This window comes from Portunus trituberculatus, chromosome 35, assembly GCF_017591435.1.
Source record: "Portunus trituberculatus isolate SZX2019 chromosome 35, ASM1759143v1, whole genome shotgun sequence".
Taxonomy (NCBI): Eukaryota; Metazoa; Arthropoda; class Malacostraca; order Decapoda; family Portunidae; genus Portunus; species Portunus trituberculatus.
Window position 1 is genome coordinate 3,520,104 of NC_059289.1, and position 22,500 is coordinate 3,542,603.

The 22,500-nt window shown below is 41.7% G+C and overlaps 1 long non-coding RNA gene across 2 annotated transcripts in view; it reads left to right on the plus strand.

Moving 5' to 3' along the window:
• The window catches only part of LOC123513241, a 137,996-nt gene that overhangs the window by 112,649 nt on the left and 2,847 nt on the right, over positions 1 to 22,500 (plus strand). The window lies entirely within an intron of this gene.

The window sequence follows — 22,500 nt, forward strand, 5'->3', positions numbered from 1 at the left end:
CCCTTTCTTACTTGCAGCCATCAATATGTCACCTGTATCTATTATTTTCTCCGCCATGCTTGTGACTTTTGTATATCAGGGAGTGTTTTTCATTTTCATTGCGTCTATGTCAGTATTTTTCTCTCCTACATTCATATTTTTCTTCGGTACACCTACACCTATCATTCTTATTCATTCTACATTCGTCCCTTTCACTGCTACACTCATCCCTTTCAATGACTTCACATTCATCACTCCCTCTTCCATTTTCATCATATTCACAGCTACAACCATCACTTTCACACAGATAGCCATAAACATAACTATAACGCCTATCACTTTTACTACAATATTGTCACTTTTCACTCCTGTACAATCACCTTCATTCCCTCACACTCCAATGCTACACACTCCTTCTCAAACATATGACTTTAAACTTCTCCACCTAATATACAGAGCACTCTTGCAATTTTATCTTCACATATGAATTCTCCTTCACTCGTCTCAGTCCCTCACACTCCACTGCTGAACACTCCCACTAAGACACGTGACTTTAAACATCTCCAACTAATATACAGAGTACTCTTGCAATTTTATCTTCACATATGAACTCTCTTAACTCGTCTGCCTTTGTTATCTATCGACCCATGAACTCAATCAGGCCCTTGTACTACTCAGCGCTTTCCTCTTATGCCTGATCAATGGTAGTGGTGTCGTTGCTTTGGATTTACCACCTTTCCTATTACTGTCGATTATTTTTCTATCGGTAAGAGGGTTCTGGTCAAGGGCAACAAAATAAGTCTTGAAAAATCTTCATTGTTAGTGACATTATTCTGAAAAGTCTGGATGTTTATTTCAGGATGTTTTAAGTGTCTCAAAATTTTCCTCCTGAAAGGGTTTAAATTATGGTCAGAAGGAAACACTTGTACAGAAAACAGGCAAAGTGTTCCATTGTTCGAATTGATATTTATTACAGTCTATTTGATAATAAAATATGGAGATTTTTCGTTTATACTACTTTTATATCAGCGTTCTTTACAAAGCACTGATATGTTTTAATGAAGGTAATTCCATTTAATCTCTTCTCTTTTAATCGTTATACCGTATTTACATTTGAACGTGAAGCAATTTTCTTTCATTCACTAACGAACAGGAAAATTTTTGGCTATGACCGTCAGTTTTTTCTTCGTTTTTTCATATGATTTAAGAGGAAAAGCCGCGTAATAATGAACAAAGCAACAATTTGACGCGTGAGGTAACCATAATCACTGTTTTCTACTCATTTGATTACTGAAACCAATAAATACTACTGCTTCCGCTACTACTACTACTACTACTACTACTACTACAACTGCAACAACTACTACTACTACTACTACTACTACTACTACTACTACTACTACTATTACAACTACAACTACTACTACTACTACTACTATTCTCCAATCCATACTCACACCATAGGCAAATTTCCAGTCTTTTTCCCTAAATACCAGTGTACTGAGAGAGAGAGAGAGAGAGAGAGAGAGAGAGAGAGAGAGAGAGAGAGAGAGAGAGAGAGAGAGAGAGAGAGAGAGAGAGTCAATTCCTCACGCTACAACACCCCTCAATAGACTTCAATCTCCAGCCACACAAGATTGACTTTAAAGTGAAGATAATGAAGATGTAAATGAATAACTTACACTTTTGATGACTTCCGGCGGTTCAACGAGATTATAATGGGCAGCCGCTGAGAGAGAGAGAGAGAGAGAGAGAGAGAGAGAGAGAGAGAGAGAGAGAGAGAGAGAGAGAGAGAGAGAGAGAGAGAGAGAGAGAGAGGATGAGAAAATAAGTGAAGTGCATTCAGGGGAGGAAAAGAGGACGGCCCTGCAAGACGAAGAGAGGGATGGAGAGAGGAGAGAGAGAGAGAGAGAGAGAGAGAGAGAGAGAGAGAGAAAGAGAGAGAGAGAGAGAGAGAGAGAGAGAGAGAGAGAGAGAGAGAGAGAGAGAGAGAGAGAGAGAGAGAGAGAGAGAGGCAGAAAGGAGTGAAAATCCAACCATTAATCTCTTGCCTTGAAGTCTAACCCTCTTCCCGAATTCCTCTCTTAAGATCCGGTCTTCAGGACAACCCGGTGAAGAAGGACGTGTGGGAAGGCGGGAAGGGGCGGGAGGTGGCGGGAAGGAGAGGGAGAGAGGGCGGGAGGAGGGGCAGGATGAGGCACTGAAATGGAGGACAAAGGGGAAAAGGGGACGAGGAGAAAGGGAGGACGGATGAAAGTCAGAGGAAACGAAGGGAGGTGAAACAGTAAGCAACGATGAACACGAACAGGGAGATGGAAAAGAAATGGTGAGGGGAACTACAAATAGATGAGAGGCAATTAATGGGAAGGGAGAATAGGCAGGGATTGGGAAAATGGAAGAGAAACGAAGGAGGTAGGGAAAGGAGGAGAATTAATGTGGTGAGAGAGATAAAAAGGGAAATTACTAAGACTAGGATAATGGAGAGAAAAGGGAGGGAACGATTGGAGGAAGGAAAAGAAGAAAGAAAGGAAAACTGGAGGTGGTAAAAGATAAAAAGAAACAAGAAGAGGGTAAGTGAGAGAAATGAGAGAGAAAGGAAAAGGAAAGAACTAGATTAAATTAACAATGCAGTTATTCTAAAAGGACATAAACGAGCTGGTGAATCATAACAGAAGGAAAAGTAAATGAAATAAAACCAGTATGAAAATAAGAACGCAAAAGAGAGAGAGAGAGAGAGAGAGAGAGAGAGAGAGAGAGAGAGAGAGAGAGAGAGAGAGAGAGAGAGAGAGAGAGAGAGAGAGAGAGAATACAATAATAGAAAAATATCCGGGTACATAAGAAATAAAAAAAACCAAAATAATTAAAACTAGCATAAAAAAAGAGGAGAAAAATAACACGAAATGACGAAAAAAAATGAAGAAAAAACGAAAACACACACACACAAAAAAAAAAAAAAAGAAAACAAGGGAATGGTAAATAGATAAGAGAACAAAGTCATTCTGGTACTTTCTAAAGACTGCGGGAGAAAATCAAGGTGTGTCTGCCCTACTAAAAAAGAAAAAAAATCTGATTACTCTGTCTGCTACTCTTAATTACTTCCCGCAACTCGAGACAGCAAGGCGAGACAAGGCGAGGCAAGGCAAGACAAGGCAAGGCGAGGCAAAGGTTTAAGTGTTGCAGTGTTCTTGTGCTTGTTACTACCGCTGGTGTGTTCTAGTACTGCTTTTACTGCTGCTGCTACTGCTAAGAATGCGAACGAGAATGATAACTACTGAACCATCATTAGAAACGGCAGCATCATCACTATCCACATAAAATTGATTGCACCCTTTATATTCTGCTGCTACTACTAATGCTACTGTTATTAGTATTATTATTACTGCTGCTGCTGCTGCTGCTTCTATCATCACTACATCTACAATATAACATGGCGAGAGAGAGAGAGAGAGAGAGAGAGAGAGAGAGAGAGAGAGAGAGAGAGAGAGAGAGAGAGAGAGAGAGAGAGAGAGACTTTAATATCACTATTAATACTAGTAGTACTATTACTACTGATACTACTACTACTACTACTACTACTACTACTACTACTACTACTACTACTACTACTACTACTACTACTACTACTACTACTACTACTACTACTACTACTACTTACTACTACTACTACTAATAATAATAATAATAATAATAATAATAATAATAATAATAATAATAATAATAATAATAATAATAATAATAATAATAATAATAATAATAATAATAAAAAATAATAAGAACAACAACAATACAAATCCAAACTCTGAACACAAAGAAAAGTTAGATAGAAAACAAATATTTAAAACACAGAGAGAAAAAAAAAAGAAAATGCAAAATAGAACAAAAATTTGGGTATTGCCTCAGTCACAGTTACACAATCATCAACACAGATCCAGCGAGCTTTTGTCTCCAGAAGAACAATGAGAGTCGAAACGGGATTAATTCTTCGTTCTGATAAAAAAAAATAATACGAACACATGTTTCACCATTTTCAATCAACAAGACAATTAAGGGGAACAATTAGGCTTACATCTGCTCAGTCTCCTCCTCCTCCTCCTCCTCCTCCTCCTCCTCCTCCTCCTTTTCCACCTCCTCCCTCACCATTCTTCCCTTCATCTTTCTCTTTCCTTCATTTTCTCCTCCTTCCTCCATTTTCGATGCCAGTAAGTCTAGGAAGTCTTTTGTGTTTCGTCGTGTCTCTTCCTCTCTTCTTCATCTTCTCCTTCTTCTCCTCCTCCTCCACCTCCTCCTCTTCCTCCTCCTCCTCTTCCTCCATAAGGTTTGAGAGACAATCCTATAGAAATCCATAAACCAGAAAGTCTTTTTATGTTTTGCAATGCTTCATCCTTCACCATATATTCTTCCCTTCACACATCAACTTCCTCCCATGCCTCCTCCACCTCCTCCTCCTCCTCCTCCTCCTCCTCCTCCTCCTCTTCTTTTTCCTCTTATTCCACTAAGGACGCATTTATATGAAGGCCAGTTGGTAAATTCGTCTCCTTTTCCTCCTCTTCCTTCTTTTTCTCCTTCTCGTCCTCCTTTTTCCCCTCATTCCACGAAGGACACATTTATATGAAGGTCAGTTGGTAATCTCGTCTTTACAAATGATCGACTTGTTTGTCCATCCTTCCTCTCCTCCTCTCCTCCTCTTCTTCCTCTTCCTCCATCCTCAAGCTGACCAACCACGCCTTTATGCTCCTCACCGGCTCCTAATACAAGCTTGGTCCGAATGGCAGGATGATAAACAAGCTCAGAATTCCTCGCCTTGGGTCTCCTTATCTAGCATAGTTCGCCTTTCAAGATCCACTCCGTTCTCATGAAGTCAGCTGATCTGTATCAAGTTTCCATTACAATCTTCCGTTTTCTTTCATTCAATAAGGTGTGTTTTGATTTACTGAGATACAGTTAATGTATTTTTTGAAGGTTCTCATGTTTATGATTATTTTAGTGTTGCTTTGTACTGTGTGTTTGTCTGTTTGGCTATTTTTTTTAAACTTTGAAATTGGTGTTTTTTTTTTTATGTTTGGTTTGAAAAATGGGAATAAATTGTTTACGTATTATTTTTTTCATATTGCATTGTGTGTCTGTTTGTGTTTGTGATCTCTCTCTCTCTCTCTCTCTCTCTCTCTCTCTCTCTCTCTCTGGGAAACTTATTTTAATTCACCTAATGAAATCCTTCCACCGCATCGCCCGTCTATCCATAACTGTCTGTTTTTCTTTTATCCTCCATCCGTCTGTCTGCTTGAAAACTTGCTTTAATTTCCCTGATGAAAAACGCCGTGACGTGACGCGAGAGAAAAAAAAAAAGGAGATGCAAGCGAAAAAGAGCAAAAATTAAATAAAAAGAAAAGAAAAAATAGCGAAACAAGAAATAAGACGAGTGGAAAATCTCGCAGGGAAAAGTTCACCGCCAGAAAACAATGGTCATCACGGGAGGAAATTGACTTTACACAAGGAAATTAAGTGAATAAACTTGGACACCGCGCGGACGGAAACTCTGCGTGTGTGGGGGGGGGACGCGGCGAAGGGGGTGAGTTGGTAGGGGGCCAGGACAGAGAGGAAGGGGCAGTGGGTGGAATGGTACGTGGGGAGGAAAAGAGGGAGGAAAGGTAGTTGTGTGTGTGTGTGGTGTCTGAAGGGGTAGGGAGAGGAGAAACCTACGTGTGTGTGTGTGTGTGTGTGTGTGTGTGTGTGTGTTACTACTAAACCTACTATTACAACCACCACCATTATCACCACCACCACCATGACTAGTACTCGTTCACACTATCATGGTACAAACACACACGCACACACACACACACACACACACACACACACACACACACACACACACACACACACACACCAATGATAAAAAAACCCCCCAAAACCGAAACCCAACCACACAATTTCACACCTCATCAAGAAAGAGAAGTACAAAAAGACAAATAAGTGAAAACTATGTAAATTCACCTTGCCGAGGAGAAGCAAGCCACCCACCACCACCACCACCACCAATGAGAAAAAAAAAAAAGATGAAAAAGAACTTAACCTTATATTTAGACACAGAAAACGAGACTTAACCCTTTAGTTCTCTGTTTTCTTCTCCAGCCTCACTCACTTACAAAAAAAAAAAAAAAAAAAAAAAACACAAGATGCGGACACATAAAACAGGGATAAACTGAAAATAAACAATAAATCCAAAAGTGTAAAGTAGAAACCAAATTCACTCTCTGCTGACCCAACTTTGCAGATCGGAGGAGTGTCAATGGGGAGGGAAGGAGTAGGGAGGGAGAGAATGGAGGAAAGGAGGGAACGGGAGGCATGGCCCTTAGAAGTCGGACTTTCCCAACTGTTGATGGCGCCGAAATTGCTTGAGTTGGCAGGAGGACGAACTTGTTAAGAGACCGAGATTGCGTGAGATCAAAATTACACGAGACCACAAGACGAGGACAGCGAGAAAGAGAGAGAGAGAGAGAGAGAGAGAGAGAGAGAGAGAGAGAGAGAGAGAGAGAGAGAGAGAGAGAGAGAGAGAGAGAGAGAGAGAGAGAGAGAGAGAGAGAGAGAGAGAGAGCAAGGAAGCAATCAAACAAACGGTTACTCTCATTCTCTCTATCTAAAAAAAAAAAAAGAAAAATGGATAAACTAATAATCAAATACGAAAAAAAAAATCTATATGAATTAAATCAATCACTTAAATTAAAACAGAAAAAAAACCTGACAATTTGAAAAAAAACCCAGCAAGATAATAAAAAAGCAACGAGAGAGAGAGAGAGAGAGAGAGAGAGAGAGAGAGAGAGAGAGAGAGAGAGAGAGAGAGAGAGAGAGAGAGAGAGAGGAAGAGAGAGAGATTTACTACAAAGAGGAAGAAGATACTACACAAGAATCATTAGACGACAGGAAGATACGTGGCGATCCAACGTGACCTGACCCTACTATCGTGACCCCGTGACCTGACTCAGCACGGGAGAGAAGGACCTTTGACCACCCGCAGCCCCTCCGCCTTCTAATGCCTTGGCTAGAATATTAAGGGCCCAGAGAGAGAGAGAGAGAGAGAGAGAGAGAGAGAGAGAGAGAGAGAGAGAGAGAGAGAGAGAGAGAGAGAGAGAGAGAGAGAGAGAGAGAGAGAGAGAGAGAGAGAGAGAGAGAGAGAATATAGGGTTGGACTTCTGACAGGGACAGGTGAAGGAAGGGAGAAGAGGAAAGAATACCTGTAATTAGAGACTTTTTGTTTTGTTTTAAGGGGATTAAATAAAAGTTGGCTTGTGAAATGAAAAGAAGAGAGAAAATACCGAAGAATTTCAGTAATTGTGTGTGTTTTTTATGGAATATATATACGTTGTGTTGTAGAATAAAGGAAGTGTTGGTAGAGAATGCCAGTAATGATAGATTTTCCTTGATTTTTTCGTGTTTTTTTTTTATTTTATGTGAATGACATCCATATATTCATTTCTCTTTCTCTGAGTTATGGACGCAATATTTATACAAGAACAAGAATTATGGTTGCTTTTTTTTTTCTTTATTTTTCCTCCACCCAAAAGAAAGCTTGTATTTTTTTTTATCTTTCCAATTTTTTCCATGTTTTGTATTTTCTTTGTTTTCACGAGCTTTCTTAACCCTTTCAGTACCATGACTTGTTTTTATATTCACTCTGTTTGCTATTTGGTGATTTTATACAGCTTCAGAAACTCATGTGAGGGTTGAAATAGTGAAGACTCTGGCCATTTATTTTTTTTTTACCTCTATAGACCCTTCCTAATGTCATTAAAAAGCTCTAATCACACTCAAAACTCAAGGTAAAAATCCACCATGGTACTGAAAGGGTTAATATAATCTGTTCACTATTACTTGTTTTTATTCAAAGTTTTCATATGTGCATTGTTTCTAATTTTTTCCCCATTTTTATACAATTTTTTTCCCTTTTATTCCATTTTTCATTTTTCTTTGTATTTTCCAGGTTGATTTTATTTTTTTCCTCTTTCTGGGAACACACTTTTTCTCTTCCCAGGAAATGGACGTTGCGTGTTTATTTTAGTGTTACATAATCTTTCTTTTCTTTTTAGTTTCTTCTTTCTCATCTAATTGCTTCTTTTCCCTTTTCCCTCCCCTATGCAATCATAACTCTATTCTTCTATCTCCTCTTTCGTTTCATTAAATTTTCTTTCATTTCTCTTCATTTATCTTTTTCGTTTATTCCGTCAATATAATCCAAAGTTTCATATGTATTCTTAAAAACTTTCCTTTTCCATGTATATATTTTTCCTTACTACAAATCATATTCTTGTCTCACCCTTCCACTGACACCAAAACTCTTCCTTCTTCCATATATGCATTTCCACTTCCACCTAAACTTAACCTTCATTCCACTTCATTTTCTGCATCCACTTAGCATTTTCTACCCCTGTCTCTTCATTTCATCCACCTCCACTTCACTTTTCCTTCCCTTTCCTTTCCCTATTCCTTCTTACCACACTCTCTTTCCCTCCCTCTTTCCTTCCCCCTCTTAGTTTAGTGTCCAAGGCAAAAAGGGGATTTATCTTCGAGGGATTATGAAATTTCCCCAGGAGATTTGGTAGAAGGATTATGGGATGGAAGGAATGAAGGAGAGAAAGAGAGTGTGAGGCTGGGAACTGGTGGGGGAGGTGCACGAAGAAAGGAGAAGGTAATCGAAAATAAATGGATGAGAAACACGAGGGAAAAGGAGATACAGAAGGAAAAAAAAAAGAGTAAATGATAAATGAGATGAACTGATTATTATTATTATTATTATTATTATTATTATTATTATTATTAGCATTATTAGTATCATCAATGCAAGTGGATTGAACAATGGTGGGAGAAATAAATATAAGAAATGAAGGAATTGATTAAGTGAGTTGAAAATATTAATGTTGTAATAATTTATGTTTGAAAGATAAATATTAGTAGTTTCTTATCGTGTTTACTATTTTTTAAAACTTGTCTCTCTCTCTCTCTCTCTCTCTCTCTCTCTCTCTCTCTACTCACCCATCTTAGTCGTCCCTGTCATTCTCTCACCTGCTCTATCTCCATTTATCTCCTCTTCCTTCGTCCCTTCCTTCCTTCCCTCATGCTCCCTCTCCCCTCCTACCCTTCTCCTCTCCCTCTTTCCTCCTACGTTCTTTCTTTTTCCCTTTGATGCTTGACAAATTTATGGCTGCTGGAGAAAAAATGCAATAAAGCCTTTCTGGTGTAAGAAGTTAAACCTTATGCAAGTAGAGCTTCCTTACGTAAAGAGGATTGCCTTTCTTGTCCTTCCTTGATTCGAATGGTATGTGGAGTTTGAATAGAATGAAAACGGAATATGATGTTTCTTTTTCTTTTTATTCTTTCTTTATATCTGAGAGAGACTAAATGTGTTTGTGTACTGTAAAGGAGAATACGAGGGTGTTTTTTTTATTTGTATTACGGTTGGGGTTGGTGTGTTAGTAGAAAGATATGAGAGGAAAGTAGTTTAGTTCGTGCTATCAAATGGTTTTCTTTCTCATTTTCTCTTCTTCATGAGGTCATAGATAAATAATAAAGTTTTTAATGGTGTTCTCGCACTGGAGATACAGATTAATTGTTACACTATCATTACAATCACATAAAGTACTTCAAAATGCCTTTAACTCTCAGTAAAATCTTTATAAAAATAGAGTTTAGCTACTAAGGAGCCGCCGTGGTACAGTGGAACCAGGCGCGTTTTGGGGTCCGAGGGGTCTCCAAGCGCACGGGTTCGAATCCTGTCCACGGTCCGAGTGTAGGTTGGGGTTTCTCACTCGGAGCAACGGTATCCTAACGGGTGGGCTTTCAGATAGAAGGTACCCCCATAAAGTACCCCCTTTAGCCCAAAAATTCCCGTGAAAAGCCAACATGGTATAAAAAAAAAAAAAAAACTAGCGCAGTCGTTCATCTTCTCATTGTACTTCTGTCTCTACTCATTCATATTATCAACTACACTCTCAATATAAACAGTTCTGAGGCAAGTTACACGCCATAACCCTTTTCCTCCTAACACTCTTTTCTTCCTCCTTTATTTCTTCTTACCCTCTCATCTACTTTATATGATTAGTTTATCTCTGAGACCAAAATTAAATTTATGTGGTGAAATTCTTGTAAGGATCTGAGAGGATATAGTTTGAAATCCTATGTAATCTTTAAAATCCAATGCTTGTTTATATGAATCCTATCACTTTTGACTTTCTCCTATACTTGTACTTATTTCATATCCATTATCCTACCTGTAACACTAGAGTTTGTGTGGCATGAGGAAATCCTAGTAAGGACCTGAAGGATTACTGCTTGAAATCCACTGCTTGTTAACACGAATTCCATCACTTTATCACCTCACCTCTCTCTCTCTCTCTCTCTCTCTCTCTCTCTCTCTCTCTCTCTCTCTCTCCAATCCCACTGCCACTGAAAGCATTACATTATCAGTTGTGAGCAGACGATCACATCTCAGTGGATAATCTATAATCTTGTACACATATTAGGCCATACTTTGCCCTCTTGTACTAATGACGCAGCCACTCCTAGACTTAACAGAGGATTGGAAACTCGATTACCAGGAAATGAGATAAAAGGGAGAGCCGAGTGTAAATATGCAGCTTACCTACGAGCATTGCAATTCAGCGTAATTAGTGGAGGTATTAAAGGTGACTGATTGTGTGTGTGTGTGTGTGTGTGTGTGTGTGTGTGTGTGTGTGTGTGTGTTCAGTTTCACTGTTTGATCTGCTGCAGTCTCAGACGAGACAGCCAGACGTTACCCTACGGAGCGAGCTCAGAGCTCATTATTTCCGATCTTCGGATAGGCTTGAGACCAGGCACACATCACACACCGGGACAACAAGGTCACAACTCCTCAATTTACATCCCGTACCTACTCACTGCTAGGTGAACAGGAGCTACACGTGAAAGGAGACACACCCAAATATCTCCACCCGGCCGGGGAATCGAACCCCGGTCCTCTGGCTTGTGAAGCCAGCGCAACCACTGAGCTACCGGGCGTGTGTGTGTGTGTGTGTGTGTGTGTGTGTGTGTGTGTGTGAGCGCAGGCTTGATAGTTTGTGGAATCAATTTACTGAAATAAAAATGATGCTAAATGAAAAGTGAAAATGATTAATGCTGGTGTGTATTGAATGCTTTAATTTCCTACGTTCTAACAATTCGGCAAGTAAGTCTGTCTGTTGGATGAACCAGAGCTCGTCTGTAGGATAAGAATGAGGAAGGAGAATTGATTAAAGTACAACAAGAGTTACTTAAAGGTTTCAGTGCCCAATTGTAAAGGGGAATACGTGACTGTTCTTTGTATGACGGTTAATGCTGGTGTGTTAGGAGAAAGATATGAGAGAAAAGTAGTCAGTTCATATCCTTGCTGTCTGACGTGTCTTTCAAAACTGTACTCTAAACCTGAGCAAGATGATTTTTACTAGGCCTAAGGTGAAACCAAAGCAATCAGTGGAACCATGCGTGCTTTGGGGTCCGAGGGGTCTTCAAGCGCACGGGTTCGAATCCTGTCCACGGTCAGAGTGTAGGTTTGGCTTCCTCACTCGGGGCATCGGTTTCCTAGCGGGTGGGCTTTGAGATAGGTGGTACCCCAAAAAGTAACCCCTTTAGCCCAGAAATTCCCGTGAAAAGCCCACATGGTATAAATAAAAAAAAAAAAAAAATGACGAATTCTTACCGTCTTTGATTCCGAATTACCACTATCGTCTTTTTTTTTTTTTATCGAATTTAAGAGTTTCTAGTCCCAAGTTTCTATTAATTTCCCTCTTGCGACACTCTTATCGTACTCTCCAGTTTGTTAGTCTTTCCTTCAATATGTTTCTTCATCCCTGAAATTTTCCATAGTGTCTCCTGTGGAAAATGTCCAAAGGGGAATATATCCAGAGGGGAATATGTCAAGGGGGAGATACTTGTCCCTGAGAAATGTGTCAGGGGGTAAATTGTTTCAGGGAAGGGGAAAGGGGAAATCTGGCCTGCACCCGTCTCCTGTACTGCCTTTGATGCCCCCCTACTGCTCCCCCCCCAATAGCCAGCCAGCGCCTCGGCAGGAGTGGGCTTTTCCCGAACGTGGAGTGTAATTCTTGAGTTTGCATTTTGTATTTGGCGCAAGACACGTCGCCAGAAATACCAGACCTTGAGTGACACTGGACGCTGGTCGTTTTAGCATTTAGGTCTCTTTTTCAATGCAACACCTTGATGTCTCATTCCTGCTTAGCATTCTCTTGACCTCCTTCAATATAACTCTTCCTTCACTTGTATTTTTCACCATTTTCTTTTTACCTGTCTTTCTATCCTTCCTTTCTCATCCCCCCTGGCTCTCTCTCTCTCTCTCTCTCTCTCTCTCTCTCTCTCTTCATTTCCCCCCCTGACTGGTCGCCTCATTTTTCGCGACGCTGCTCTTCGCGTCCTCCCCAAACAAAGGAATATGTAACTCTTGTCTCCACGGTTCGAAAATTTTGGATGCTGCTTGAAAAGAATGACCCTGTACTGATTTTCTTTTTCTTTTTTAACTTTCACCTGTGCATTTCTAGGGCATGTTAGGGAAAGGAGGATGAGGTGAAGTAAAAAAAGAGGGAAAGCGATAATAAATGCCTTGTTTTCATTTATCAATAAGAGAAATGTACAGAAATAAGAACTGGTAAGAGTCAACTTGGATATAGCAACACACTTAACCTTTCCGTAACTTTTGATGACAGAAAAGCAACAATACGTGACCCTGAAAAGTGGCCCTAAGAAGTCCATCCAGAAGGGTTTAATTTCCTACTCTGTCAGTAACATGAGAGTGACGAACAGAAAAATACATGGCTTTAGTCCTATTGGCAAATCTCAATACAGGTTGAATGGGAATATAGAGAAAGACGTTCAAGTATAAACGTCAGAGATACAAAACTAGAAGGAGGAGTGTAGAGACATACAAATACGTACACTCATTTTCTGAAACACTTCTATACTGCACCTTCTCTGCTTTTCAAAGGGTCTAGCTGGAGATAAACGAGTTTAAGAGCGTTTTACGGTTACGTTGGCAGACTAACATGATTTCTCCATTATTAGCAGGATAAACACTCTTACGAACCTTGCTTATCATTTCTGTCATGTTGGAAAATAATCATGTTGAGATACCCAAGCGTTTCAAGATTTCTGCCATGGATTTAGGAACCTGTGAACGAAAGGAGTGAAATACCGAACCACAACCACAACCAAACACCAGCCACAACCAAACAATCAGCTCTCACAATACCAAAACACTCCCTCTCCCTGACCCAAACACATCCTTCAAGCACACCAACTGTTTACATCTTCCTGTGAAAACTTGTTATGATAGTGTGGAAAAAAGTTTGCAGGTCTGAGCCACACTCGTGCTGGTGAGGCTGTCAAGGTGTCCCATTGCGGCTCTCCACTCTCCCCCACACGCTGAAGTGGAGGGGAGAGTGGAGGAAGACGTATTGAGATGGATATTTAATGGTGGGATAGACGCAAGACTTAATAGTGAGTCTTTTTTTTTCATCCTTTTATGGCTAATAATTTTTCTTCATCTTCGCGTCACTCTCACGTCTATTATCAAGTCTTTATTTTTTGTTATCAGCAAGTTCTCTTCAAAACTTAAAATCCTAAAACAGGGACTTCAGATGAGTTGTCTCCCACTATCTTTTATTCGTCACAATATTACAAACATTCATGAACATTTTTTTTTTTTTAGATTTATACCATGTGGGCTTTTCACGGGAATTTATGGGCTAAAGGGATTCTTTTTAGGGAACCTCCTATCTCAAAGCCCACCCACTAGGAAACCGTTGCCCGAGTGAGGAAGCCCAACTTACATTCGGACCGTGAACAAGATTCGAACCTGTGAGCTTGGAGACCCCTCGGACCCCAAAGCACGCATGGTTCCTTACAAATATCCTGTCTTGTGCACTTATCAGAGTAACGAAGGCTGCTATTTATGTTACCAGTCTTTGATAAGGCTCCACCACCTTCACATTTTCTGCCAGTAACACAGAGGAGGGACAGATAAACAAAAAAAAAAAAAAAGTCTTCATGGTTACGTTACATTTTAGAAGAATACGAGTGAAGTGCGTGTGAATTGCGTGCATCTCTTCGTCCCCCCCCGCGTCACAGTGCCAGCCTAATGTTACAGTGATACAGTTCCCTCGTGCAACAGTCACTTTAATGTAATGTCCGTGTCAGGTATTGCTGTGTTTTAATGCCGTGCGTTAAGCGAGCGCGCCACTCTCAGCTGAGGAAAATCATTACATTTCATAACACAACAGCAAGCATTTAACTAGTTGGTATGCACGTGTGTGTGTGTGTGTGTGTGTGTGTGTGTGTGTGTGTGTGTGTGTGTGTGTGTGTGTGTGTGTGTGTGTATGGTACTAGAACTGTCATATGTAGTTTAAAGGTTCTAATTTAGCCATAGTGAATAAAACTGCTGTGCTCAGAATAATACATATTGGTGTGTGTGTGTGTGTGTGTGTGTGTGTGTGCTGGCGTGTGCTATATCACCCGTGTCACTCCAGCCTCTCCCTTCCTCTGCTTTTCTCCATTACTCAGCACACGCTCCTCCGTCCTCTCATCGACTCCCAGCGTCTCTCTGGCTCTCGACGGTGACCTGTGCCTAGGGGAGGGGCGGCGCGGGAAGGGGAAGGGTGGTAGGCTGGAAGCAAGGAAGGAAGCAGGCGGGGGGAGGAAAGGTAGTCGTATATGAAAAAGAAAGTGTGTATTCATCAAGGAAGGAAGAGAGGTGAGGGAAGAAAGGAGTGTTGAGCGTTAGTGATGGGTTCGTTTTGAAGGGGGAGAGAGAGAGAGAGAGAGAGAGAGAGAGAGAGAGAGAGAGAGAGAGAGAGAGAGAGAGAGAGAGAGAGAGAGAGAGAGAGAGAGAGAGAGAGAGAGAGAGAGAGAGAGAGAGAGAGAGATACATATACATTACTCAAAGATCAAAGTCACAAAATCACGGCTCATATTGAAGAGGGAAAAACTCAAGGCGCCAAAACTCACTTCGATGTGTTACGCAAAAACTTCTTCAGCAAGGCACGCACCTCAAGCCTCAGCCGCCTCTTTGTGAGTTGCGCGGGCGTGATGGGCCCTGTCACTACCTCCTCCTGTGTCAGCGTGGGCTCAGGGGCGCCAGCCACGATGCACGAGATCATGAGGGGGACGAGCAGGAAGAGGAATAGGATGAGGAGAGGGTAGTAGAGGAAGTGGTAATGGCGGTAGTCCGGGCCAGTGATGATGGTAGAGTACACCTCGATGCTGGAGGGGACGAGAGAGCCCCACCCCTCGCGACTCGTCATCAGCGCCCCGAAGAAGCAGACAAGCACGATGAGGATGAACATCATGAGGCACAGCAGCGGTACGATCATCCTGAGGCGCCGCAGCAGATCGTTGATGACAGGATGGAAGTAGCCCGGCATGTACACCTGCTTCAGCATGAGCACCCACACCTGCAGAATGACTGTGTTGGTGAGCAGGTTGGCGGTACGCAGCAGCGGGTACACGTCCATGTTGTAGAAATTGCCGTACTGTTTATCCACCTCGTCCTTCAGGTGAGTGGCGGAGCTGGTGGCAAACTGGAGTGTGATGATCTGCAGGACCGTTAGGGTTATGTTCATGAGGAAGAGTCTCAGGCCGGACCCGCACAGCTGCAGGCGCCACAGGTGAGGCGTCTCGAACACAAGCTCCAGCAGCGTGATGACGAGGATGGTTGGCAGGATGACAGAAATGAGGTGAGACTTCTTGGTCACAAACATCATCTCGTCAGTGTGCACGAACTGCTGCAGAGCCTCCTCGTTGGGGTAGAAGAAGTACGTGGTGAGGTGGGCGCCCAGGAACTTGGTGGTGAACTTCCAGTAGTCACCTTTCTTCTCGTAGAAAATAGTGAGGTGGACGAACGCGTTGTCGTCCTGCTTGTGGAAGGCAGCCTGCACCAACACGACGCGAGAGTTGGCGTCCACCCAGTTAGCATCCTGCAGGGCCTTCACGCGTCCCAGGGTCACATTCTTTATGTATGAAGTGTTCTGGGTGCGAGTGTCTGCGGAGGACATGAGCACGTAGGCATGCGGGGTGTAGCCATAGGTAGCGGTCTTGCTGCTGAGGGAACGGGTGTGGTTGTAGCTCGGGAAGGGGAACAGGTTAGGGTCAGGCGACGTTAGGTTCTGCAGGTCTTCGCTCCACTCTGGGGAGGCTGAGGCACCTGGGAGGACACTGTCTACCTGGCGGGGAACAACGCGGTACTGGCAGACGGTCAAGTTGCCCACCAGGTCAGTGTGCTTCAGGTTATCCGCGAGGGTGGAATTGTCGGGGAAGATGCTCTCCACCTGGTCATTGATGTAGCTTAGCAGGTAGTCACCTCTCAGCCAGATGGATTCGTACAGAGTTTTGGTGATGTCACAAGTCCCGTTGATGTGGTAGCGAGTGCACACGTGTTTGTAAGCCAGGCGGTCGAGGCAGGCCACGCGGGTGAAGTAGATGCCTTTGTTATCCTGGAACTGTATGGTGAGGAAGAGCTGGAGGGCCAGGGTAGTGAGGTGCAGGCCAGGGAACACCCCGAGGAAGAACATGTTCCGTGGGTCATCCCAGAACTCAGCCGATAGATGCATGATGCGCCACCGCCACTCCTCCAACCGCGCCCGCCACCACACAGGCGACAAAAACGACGGCAGCTTCATATTTCACTGTTTCTTTGCAATATTATGATACCTGACACACAGAAAACAGCGGGGAAGGTCATTGTTCAGCGGTGCATTGAGCTTATAGTATAATTTCAAAGTACAATCGACAGTAAATAAGTGAATAACGATGTAAATTAAATCTTCAGGTGTCTGCTGTTTTACTTTTGTTCCGTGAGCTGTCTAAACTTACAACACTGAAACATCAAATATAGGTAGCGTGGAAAGCCATTCTTTGTTGAGTGAGTGATTCACTAACTGACTGTAGCGGTGAGTGAGTGACGGGAGGAGGAGGAGGAGGAGGAGGAGGGGATGGAGACGGTGAGTGACTGACATAAGGAAGAGGCGAAGGGGGTATCAAGGGAGGAGGGAAGGAGGGAGGGAGGAAGGAAGGAAGGAAGAGGAGGAGGAGGAGGAGGAGGAGGAGGAGGAGGAGGAGTCAATGTGTCTCCCTCCAGTCTGTCAGATGCCAACTACTCTCTCCAGCAACGACTCCTCTCCAAGAACTGCTATTTTTCGTACTCTCTCTCTCTCTCTCTCTCTCTCTCTCTCTCTCTCTCTCGCTCGATGATAGTAAAACGAATAATAAGAAATCAAGAAATAACAATGAAAACAAAGTACTGTATTGAATATATACTAGTAAATATATTTTTATAAAGTCAAATAAGAGAGGAAGAGGAAGGAAAGTAATGGAAAGGGAAAAAAGAGAAAGATGAAAGAAGAAAAAGAAAAGGAAAGAAATGAACGTAAATGAGGTTTAGAAAAGAGGAAGTGGAGGAAAAAAGAAAGAGGAGGAATGAGAATGAAGTTGAGAAAAGGGAAAAAGTAAAAGAAGGAAGAAATCAGGAAAATCAACGTAAATGAGATAAAGAAAAGGGGAAAAATATGAAAAGAGAGGGAAAGAAAGGGAGGAGAGTGAAATGAAGGAAAAGTAGAAAGAGTAAAGGAAAGCGAAGAAAGGAAGAAAACAAGCACAAATAAGCAAGACAAAGGAGAAAGAAAGGAAGAGAAAAGAGGGAAAGAAAAGAACGAGATTGATAAGAAGGAAAAGAGAACGAACGAAAAGAAAAAACAGAAGAAGATGAAAGGGAACAGAAAAAAGTAAAACAATAATGAAAAATAAATGAAAAAAAAAAAAAAACAGACTGACAGTTGAAAGAAGGGATAGGACAGAGTAAGAGAAAGACGAGACAGGACATCTATCTTAGGCACACCAAAGATAAAGCTGGAATATAGACGGTTAAGAAAGCTACTCCAGGAATACTAATAGGAGGATAAGGAAACTGGTCCCTCCTCCTCCTCTTCCTCCTCCTCCTCCTCTTCCGTCTTCCTCCTCGCCTTCAGAGCCTGCAGGGTGTTTCAGTCGCCCGGAACACAAACCCTCCCCAGGTAAAGCTAAGGCTGTGATTGCCAAGCGTGAAAATCTTTCTTGACCGAAGGAGGCTTTACCAAAAACGCTACATTTCCGGGAGGTAAGATTCAGAGACCTCATGAATTGCCAGTTGAGTTGGGTCGCCTCCAGGTGGTTTGTGAGTTTTTCGGTTATTCAGTTAGTGAGACAGGTAGGCCGTTTATCTATCTATCTATCAGTCACTTGGGAGGTTCACTTAGTTTGTCAGGCGATGAGTATTAAGCAAGATTATTTATCGGAAAACATTTTGAGATTCCTTCCTTCCTTCATTTATCTATTCAGTCATTAGTCATAAAGCAAAATAAAACTCTCTCTCTCTCTCTCTCTCTCTCTTTCTCAGGTGTATTGAAAGGAGTAATACAGTCATTTACCTAGTGTACCTGTAAATGCTAGTCGAGTCTTACCTTACACCCCAACCAATCCCTCAATGAACACAAAACAAACGATAAACAAAAAAATCTCTACACCACACAAACATACATGCAGGAAACTTAACCCCGGTCAGTCATTCCACTAATCAGCCAGTCACTTAACACGCCAGCCACTCTCTGCAACACCTCGCCGACCCCCGACATTCCCTCTCTTACCTATTCCTCGTGACTCTATCGGGAAAACACAAGACTTCCTATATAACGCAGCAAATATTTTTCTCCCTAACTTTGTTTCTCGCAAGTGTCGAAGAGGACGGAGTTAATCGCGTTTAGGAGTCCCCCGTGGCTTGTGTGGCGGAGGAGGAGGAGAAGGAGGAGGAGGAGGAGGAGGAGGAGGAGGAGGAGGAGGAGGAGGAGGAGGAGGAGGAGGAGGAGGAGGAGGAGGAGGAGGAAAAGGAGGAGGAGGAGAAAGGGAGGGTCTGTGTGGACGATAAGAGGAAAGGAGAATATTGTCAGGAGGGAGAGGAACGAGGGTGGGTAAGAGAGAGAGAGAGAGAGAGAGAGAGAGAGAGAGAGAGAGAGAGAGAGAGAGAGAGAGAGAGAGAGAGAGAGAGAGAGAGAGAGAGAGAGTCGCGTGTTGCTACAATATTTGAACAACAAATTACTGTTTGGGACCTAAATTTGAGTGTTCTGAAAATTTGAATTGTGTAAGTGTACCATAAATCTCTCTCTCTCTCTCTCTCTCTCTCTCTCTCTCTATATATATCTATCTATCTCTCTCTGTAAAAAAAAGGTGAAATGATAAAAATGACTAGTGAAATATAGTTAGGAACATGCTACAGTACATGAGAGAGAGAGAGAGAGAGAGAGAGAGAGAGAGAGAGAGAGAGAGAGAGAGAGAGAGAGAGAGAGAGAGAGAGAGAGAGAGAGAGAGAGAGAGAGAGAGAGAGAAACCACACGTCACTGTTTACTGCCTTAAGACGTCGCGCTATAATAGATTGGGTCAAGAGGAGAGGATTTTACAAAGTGGGGTGCCAACGCGGTGAACCAAAACAAGTCCTTTTCCCTTTCTCTTCCCACACTTCTACACCCTTTTCTTCTCCCTTCCCCCCCTTCCCCCTCTTTCTTTTTTCTCTCTATCTTCTTTTTCGCGGCCGTGTTTTGTAGGCAGCCCCGCCCAGGGAACTTTTACGGCTGGTGTCTGATAAGCTGCCAACTCCCGGGCTCGTGTTGTTCCTCTGAGACGGAAGCTCCTCTCTTGATCTGTCGCCTCGTGTTTCGCTCTGAAAATTTGCGTAGTGTTCTCATTTTTCTTGTTAAGCTCATGTGTGTGTGTGTGCGTTTGTGCGTGGGAATGCGTGTGTTTTGAGTTCTATTGCTTGTTTTCTGTCCCTAACAGTTCTCCTTAACATGATTTTAAACTGTTATTTATTTACTTACTCATTTTGATGTCAAGAATACTATCGAATCAAGGAAGTTGCAAGGATCCATCAGGTTTATATTCGATGGTTCTTATGCAATTATATACACATTTCCGCCTACTGTCGCTGATACCATAACATTTTGTCATTCTAACAGTACTCGCTAATGTGTTTTCATGCTCTCTTGTTTATTTAGTGTCCTCAAAACATAAGGAAAATAAGAGACACTATATACAAGAAACCATCATATCTACACAATATAAAAGCTATTCAACTCCATCTATAATCGACTTTGTAATATGAATATGTGACTGAAGCTAAGTGACAGTAATGATGGAAGATATAGGGGATTAGAATTAACAAACAATGGGATCAGGGAAAGGTTAGTAGGATTGAATACCTTACCAATCCACATTCACTAATCTCTATCATCGATGCTGTAACAAGTGAATAAATCTTATAAGTGACAATAATGATGGAAGATAGACTACAGATGCTTACAACTAACACACAATAGGATCAGGAAAAGTTTAGCAGAAATAAATACTTTGCTAGTTCACTTCCACATATTTCCATCCACCACTGGCACTGTAATATGTGACTGAAGCCTAGGTACAGTGGAACCATGCGTGCTTTGGGGTCCGAGGGGTCTCCAAGCGCACGGGTTCGAATCCTGTCCACGGTCCGAGTGTAGGTTGGGCTTCCTCACTCGGGGCAACGGTTTCCTAGCGGGTGGGCTTTGAGATAGGAGGTGCCACAAAAGTACCTCCTTTAGCCCAGAAATTCCCGTGAAAAGCCCACATGGTATAAATAAAAAAAAGTGACAGTAATGATGGAAGATACACTATAGAGGCTTGAAGCTAACAAACAATAGGATCAGAAAAAAATAGTAGAATCAAATAACTTACTGATTCACTTCCACATATCTACATCTATCGTAACACGCGACTAAAACTAATAAATGACAGTAATAGTGGAAGATATAGAGGAAAAGATTAGTAGGATTAAATACCTTACTAATCCACTTCCACTGCTTAATATCAGTGGAGGTAGTTTTTAAAAGGGAGAGAAAGTGAAGGACTGAACCTTGACCAATAAAAGGATCAAGAGAAACATACAATTAGATCCTTTTTTACAGCCCACTTCGATTCTTTCCATTGTCTAACGTCGTGTCTTTCTTTTCTCTTCACAGGTTCCGCTTCTGCGCGTGAAGGAGGAAGATCCAGCTGACAGTAAGAGACAGAGAGAAAAGAGAAGTGGATGAGAAAAAAAAGAGAAAGGAAGGACGAAGAAAGAAAAAGACCGCCACGGAAAGACTCAAGAAATGGAAAAAAAAGATAAAAGAAAATAAAAGGACAGGAAAAGCGAAAGAAAAGAGAAAAGAGGGAACAGTGATAACATGTAATAAAAGATGGATAATGTTAATGGAACCCAACTAAACTTTGAGGGAAACGAGTAACTGCAACCAGAGAGAGAGAGAGAGAGAGAGAGAGAGAGAGAGAGAGAGAGAGAGAGAGAGAGAGAGAGAGAGACCGGATGCTGCGGGTGATAACTGAATTCATAAAGTCTGCAGAGTGTAAAACTACTTCACTTCCCTCTTCCATTCTTCTTCTTCCTCTTCCTCCTCCTCCTCCTCCTTCTCCACATCATTCGCTTCCTTCTTCTGTCCCTTTCCTCTTGTCCTCTTTTTTTCTCTTCCTCCTATTCTTCTTCCTCTTCCTTCTCCCTCAGTTTCTATCTTCCTTTTGCAACTATTCATTCTCCTCTTTCTCCTTCGTTTCCTTTCCTCATTTTATCTTTTCTTCTCTTCTTTCATGTCATTTTCATTTATTCTTTCTCCACATAATCATTCCCTTTGACTCGTGTACTTTTAATTATCTTCTCTCTTAACAACATCTATCAATTTTCCTCTTATCTGGTTCGCCTACATAAGAGATTAAGATATGTGAAGATAAGAGGAAATTTTCTTATCACGTCAAACACGATTCTAAAATTAGCCCCTTCAGCATCATGGCACATTTTCACATTCATTCCGGTTACTATTTGGTGATTTTATACAGCTGCAGAAACTTATGTGGGGGTTAAAATAGTGAAGACTCTGGCCATTAATCTTCTGACCTCCATAGATCCACCCTAAAGTAAATAAAATTGTCTAATCACACTCAAAACTCACGGTAAAATAATATCCCAGTAATGGATTAGTTAAGGTAGCCTAAGAAAATTACGAAGTAGTTTAAGTATAATTCATGATATTTCTTAATTGTTCCTGGACTCTTTATTTCAACAAGTGACAGTTTTTTAGTAGACATTCCATTCCAGTAAATATTTGTTGCTCTTCGTTTCAGCAGCTGTTAGAAAAATAAACACAATAATGAAAAAAAACTAATAAGTAAATCAAATAAGATAGATAAGAATAATAAAATAAATTGCGTCACAGAAGTAAAGACAAGATTATTTGTAAGAAGCTCAAGACAAGACGATGAAAAGATTTAGAGCGAAAAATATGACACATCTTTACTAAAAAAATAGGTTATCGATGAATCTTTAATAAAATAACATGGAAATTATGCGTAGATTGAGAGAGAGAGAGAGAGAGAGAGAGAGAGAGAGAGAGAGAGAGAGTCTAAAAATAT